The following is a 6585-nucleotide window of genomic DNA, read 5'->3' on the forward strand; positions in this document are numbered from 1 at the left end:
AGCACGGAAACTACGGAACTAAACTAGTAGGAATGTAGCCCGGAAACTACGGTACTAAACTAGTAGGAATGTAGCCCGGAAACTACGGTACTAAACTAGTAGGAATGTAGCCCGGAAACTACGGTACTAAACTAGTAGGAATGTAGCCCGGAAACTACGGTACTAAACTAGTAGGAATGTAGCCCGGAAACTACGGTACTAAACTAGTAGGAATGTAGCACGGAAACTACGGTACTAAACTAGTAGGAATGTAGCACGGAAACTACGGTACTAAACTAGTAGGAATGTAGCCCGGAAACTACGGTACTAAACTAGTAGGAATGTAGCACGGAAACTACGGAACTAAACTAGTAGGAATGTAGCCCGGAAACTACGGTACTAAACTAGTAGGAATGTAGCACGGAAACTACTGTACTAAACTAGTAGGAATGTAGCCCGGAAACTACGGTACTAAACTAGTAGGAATGTAGCCCGGAAACTACGGTACTAAACTAGTAGGAATGTAGCCCGGAAACTACGGTACTAAACTAGTAGGAATGTAGCCCGGAAACTACGGTACTAAACTAGTAGGAATGTAGCACGGAAACTACGGTACTAAACTAGTAGGAATGTAGCCCGGAAACTACGGTACTAAACTAGTAGGAATGTAGCCCGGAAACTACGGTACTAAACTAGTAGGAATGTAGCCCGGAAACTACGGTACTAAACTAGTAGGAATGTAGCACGGAAACTACGGAACTAAACTAGTAGGAATGTAGCCCGGAAACTACGGTACTAAACTAGTAGGAATGTAGCACGGAAACTACGGTACTAAACTAGTAGGAATGTAGCCCGGAAACTACGGTACTAAACTAGTGGGAATGTAGCACGCAAACTACGGTACTAAACTAGTGGGAAAGTAGCACGGAAACTACGGAACTAAACTAGTAGGAATGTAGCCCGGAAACTACGGTACTAAACTAGTAGGAATGTAGCCCGGAAACTACGGTACTAAACTAGTAGGAATGTAGCCCGGAAACTACGGTACTAAACTAGTAGGAATGTAGCCCGGAAACTACGGTACTAAACTAGTAGGAATGTAGCCCGGAAACTACGGTACTAAACTAGTAGGAATGTAGCCCGGAAACTACGGTACTAAACTAGTAGGAATGTAGCCCGGAAACTACGGTACTAAACTAGTAGGAATGTAGCACGGAAACTACAGAACTAAACTAGTAGGAATGTAGCCCGGAAACTACGGTACTAAACTAGTAGGAATGTAGCACGGAAACTACAGAACTAAACTAGTAGGAATGTAGCCCGGAAACTACGGTACTAAACTAGTAGGAATGTAGCACGGAAACTACGGTACTAAACTAGTAGGAATGTAGCCCGGAAACTACGGTACTAAACTAGTGGGAATGTAGCACGCAAACTACGGTACTAAACTAGTGGGAAAGTAGCACGGAAACTACGGAACTAAACTAGTAGGAATGTAGCCCGGAAACTACGGTACTAAACTAGTAGGAATGTAGCCCGGAAACTACGGTACTAAACTAGTAGGAATGTAGCCCGGAAACTACGGTACTAAACTAGTAGGAATGTAGCCCGGAAACTACGGTACTAAACTAGTAGGAATGTAGCCCGGAAACTACGGTACTAAACTAGTAGGAATGTAGCCCGGAAACTACGGTACTAAACTAGTAGGAATGTAGCCCGGAAACTACGGTACTAAACTAGTAGGAATGTAGCACGGAAACTACAGAACTAAACTAGTAGGAATGTAGCCCGGAAACTACGGTACTAAACTAGTAGGAATGTAGCACGGAAACTACAGAACTAAACTAGTAGGAATGTAGCCCGGAAACTACGGTACTAAACTAGTAGGAATGTAGCACGCAAACTACGGTACTAAACTAGTAGGAATGTAGCCCGGAAACTACGGTACTAAACTAGTGGGAATGTAGCACGCAAACTACGGTACTAAACTAGTGGGAAAGTAGCACGGAAACTACGGAACTAAACTAGTAGGAATGTAGCCCGGAAACTACGGTACTAAACTAGTAGGAATGTAGCCCGGAAACTACGGTACTAAACTAGTAGGAATGTAGCCCGGAAACTACGGTACTAAACTAGTAGGAATGTAGCCCGGAAACTACGGTACTAAACTAGTAGGAATGTAGCCCGGAAACTACGGTACTAAACTAGTAGGAATGTAGCCCGGAAACTACGGTACTAAACTAGTAGGAATGTAGCCCGGAAACTACGGTACTAAACTAGTAGGAATGTAGCACGGAAACTACAGAACTAAACTAGTAGGAATGTAGCCTGGAAACTACGGTACTAAACTAGTAGGAATGTAGCACGGAAACTACAGAACTAAACTAGTAGGAATGTAGCCCGGAAACTACGGTACTAAACTAGTAGGAATGTAGCACGGAAACTACGGTACTAAACTAGTAGGAATGTAGCCCGGAAACTACGGTACTAAACTAGTAGGAATGTAGCACGCAAACTACGGTACTAAACTAGTGGGAAAGTAGCACGGAAACTACGGAACTAAACTAGTAGGAATGTAGCCCGGAAACTACGGTACTAAACTAGTAGGAATGTAGCCCGGAAACTACGGTACTAAACTAGTAGGAATGTAGCACGGAAACTACGGTACTAAACTAGTAGGAATGTAGCACGGAAACTACGGTGCTAAACTAGTAGGAATGTAGCCCGGAAACTACGGTACTAAACTAGTAGGAATGTAGCCCGGAAACTACGGTACTAAACTAGTAGCAATGTAGCACGGAAACTACGGTACTAAACTAGTAGGAATGTAGCACGCAAACTACGGTACTGAACTAGTAGGAATGTAGCCCAGAAACCACGGTACTAAACTAGTAGGAATGTAGCCCGGAAACTACGGTACTAAACTAGTAGGAATGTAGCCCAGAAACCACGGTACTAAACTAGTAGGAATGTAGCACGCAAACTACGGTACTAAACTAGTAGGAATGTAGCACGCAAACTACGGTACTGAACTAGTAGGAATGTAGCCCAGAAACCACGGTACTAAACTAGTAGGAATGTAGCACGGAAACTACTGTACTAAACTAGTACTGTCGCACAGAACCCCGCGTACACCAATTATAGTCAATTTTTGGGATCTCTAAAAGCAGGCGGAGGGGATCCTCCCTCTGGCTCTGTCTCCTCCTGTCAGCGGCAGTCTTGGCGTTGCTGGTGGCACCGGGCCCCGGACCTGGATGGATGTCTGGGTGGGAGCCGGGGACTCTCCGGCCCCTGGAGTGTTGGCGCTGGGCCGCCGGGGATATGGGGACGACCGGGGTGCTGCCTCCTGCAACGCCTGGCGGGCCGTGAGTTGCCCTTCTGCCCTGGGGCTGTCCCGGTGAGGTGGGACTTTCTAGTCTGCTGACTAGTTGCATCAAAGCGATGCCACAATTTGCTTCCTACAAAAAAATGAATAAATAAACATTACTTATTAGCACAATTGTACTGTATTAATTACCTTGCTCCACAGATTGAGTAGCTGATGTTGATGGAGTGGATGGAGATGGAGATGATGATGATGATGATGATGACTGATGATGCCTTATAATAGCAGCACACTCTGATATCAGTCTTGTCTCTGCATCCACTGCTTTATTTGGGCTAAAGAAACCAATTTTTTTAAATCTTGGGTCCAGAAGTGTTGACCGGTACATGATGCTCATTGACTGGATGTTATTTAGTTTGTCCCTCAGCTTCGAAGAAACTGGGCCATTTCTCTGCTCTCTGCTGTCTGGATCATCCCAATCTCCTCCTCTTCCAGGGAACAGTGGAGCATTGAAAGGAGTGGAATAACTTTTGACCCCGACACTCTCTTCTCCTCAGACAACTCAGTCGTTACCTGATTGAAAGGCTCCAAAACTTTGAGGCAGTCTTTGATAATTGTAAAAGTATCTGCCGACAGCGGTTGAATGTCAGTTCGCAGTCCGGCCAAAGCTGCACCAACAGGTTCACGGAGATCATATAGCCGCTGGAACATTAAATAGGTGCTGTTCCAGCGAGTTTCCACCTCTTGAACAAGCTTCAACACAGGAAGGTTCATCTGAACTTGCATTTGTGACAGTCTTTCCTATAAAAAAACAACAAACTTGTCAACACACACACACACAAATAAAACAATTCACATGGTGCATGTAAAGACTGGTGCTTTCATCAATGAAATGGCATGTCACCGCCAAAAAAGATTCTGTGTTGATGGATGTCCACAAATCTGATGTAATGCTGACAGCCTGGGCTTTAGAAACCACAGCCTTGGCTTTCTCCTTGGTTTCTTGGTATCGTTTATCCACCATGGCTTTCAGAGTCTACAATAAAAATATAATGTGTTAAAAAGAAAATGAGAAAAATATAAAAAATGCTTTGTGTACTTACCTTCCTTGTGGGTAGAACATAATTAGGGGCCAATGCTTCAAAAAGTTTTTTGAAGCCAGTGCCCTCCACAAAGGAAAAGGGTTGGGAATCTTCAACGACCATATTCACCAACAACTCTGCAATATCAGCATTCTTGTCTAAATGCATTACAATAATGTGTTATTATACAGTGAGATCACATTATTGTGTTTCCAAAAGGCATACCTGGGCCTGGATTTTCTTGAGTGGCCTCCACATTGACATGCAAAGACCGATAATGCCTTAGCATTGATGAGGTGTTGTTGTTATACACCAGCTCCCTGAGGCACAACAGACACTTAACCTGAAAAAAAAAAAAAGAGGGCTATAGATTTAGTAAAATGCAAACAGAATACAGCTGTTTTTAAACTTACATTTGTAGAATTTGTACATAACAAGGTAGTTACCTTATTCGGAGAAATCAAATCAAAATGTTCCCAGACAGGTGAAGTTTTTCTTTTTCTGGCTGCTGGTTCCATAGCAACAATTACACAGTTCAAAAACGTGATAATTGTATTGAAACAGCAACAAAGTGGACCCAATAACTCAAGATGAACGAGATGACACGGGCAATCCATTGCGTTTCAACCCCCCTTTTATTTCGAATGCCGCTCCAAAAGCGCGAGACACTTCCTGAACCTGTCACGTGACGCCGCATGCTCGGCGAGGCTTCACGATGCTTCACACGTCACTGCATACGTCAGCGACACACACGTCGACAAGCGCTTCGGCAAAGCGCTTCCGGAATTACTCGATACAAGCTTCGGAGCCCTGCTTCGTGTTGGCCATCACTAGGCTCAGGTAGTGCAGCTCATCCAGGATGGCACATCAATGCCAGCTGTGACAAGAAGGTTTGCTGTGTCTGTCAGCATAGTGTCCAGAGCATGGAGGCGCTACCAGGAGACAGGCCAGTACATCAGGAGACGTGGAGGAGGCCGTGGGAGGACAACAACCCAGCAGCAGGACCGGTTTGGCAGTGGGTCAGTAATAGTGTGGGGTCCATAAAGGCCAAAAAACGGTCCTACGGAGATAAAAGAGGGATATTTTAAAGAGGACAACCCACAGCGCATGTGGTCAAGTCTGAACACTAATACCTCCTGGAAACCTTGAGGAGACATCATCGTTTCGGACCACTGCCAAATGACCTGAATCAGTTTTATGGTAGATTTGGAACTGAGAATAAGGAGCCTGACGTCCTCTCTTCCCTTTGTTGTGAGAAGAATAGTTTCACTATTAACCAGCAGGAAACAGAAGCTGGAGACTCTCCACACACTCACCTGATAAGCAGTGGCCCACCCCCCCCCACCCCCTCCTGAAGTCCACGATGACCTCTTTGGTCTTCTAGGTGTTGAGGAGGAGGTTATTTTCCACACACCACTCATACACGTAATGGAGACTCATCACCACCATTGTTGTATCGTGGGGTGAGTAGCAGTCATCAGTGTACAGGTTGAAGAGTGGGGGGCTCAGCACACAGCCCTATGGGGAGCCGGTGCTGATGGTGGACGAGACATGGGGGCCTACTCTCGCTCTCTGGGGACGATCCGTCAGGAAGCCTTTGACCCAGTGGCAGATGGACTGGGAGACTTCCAGCTTGGCCAGTTTTGTTATGCTGACGTATGTGCGTGGCATTCACATGCGGACTCGGCTCGGAGTTCCAAACAATGCTTTTATTTGTTCCTTTCAGACTTCGGGTTCTTTCCAAGGTGGATGCGGGAGACAGGTTAGTCGGCAGGCAGGCAAGCGGGGAGGTAAACTAGCGGGCAGAGAGGCAAGCAGGCAGGCGGGTGGGCAGGCAGGCAGGCAAGCGGTAGGGCAGCAATCGGGCATGCAGAAAGGATCTCTGACGGGGAAAAAAACACACAGGTTATCGATCTATGATTCACACTGGGAAGAATCTTTGAGGCCGAAAGTTGTACCGCAGGGCATTCAGCAATCTGGTGATGAACAGCAGGCTGGGCAGGTCTTAAATAGTGCCGTTGCTGATTGCCAGATGAAGCTCAGGTGCTGATCCAGGTGCCAGGATGCCCGACACGCCCACCAGGGAACAGTACCCCCCCTCAACGGGAGCCACCAGGCGACCGAAACTGGTCAGGATGAGCCCGGCGAAAGTCACGAACCAGGGAGGCATCCAGAATGAAAGAGCGAGGGACCCAGGCA

Source organism: Telmatherina bonti, assembly GCF_933228915.1.
Source record: "Telmatherina bonti genome assembly, chromosome: 5".
Taxonomy (NCBI): Eukaryota; Metazoa; Chordata; class Actinopteri; order Atheriniformes; family Telmatherinidae; genus Telmatherina; species Telmatherina bonti.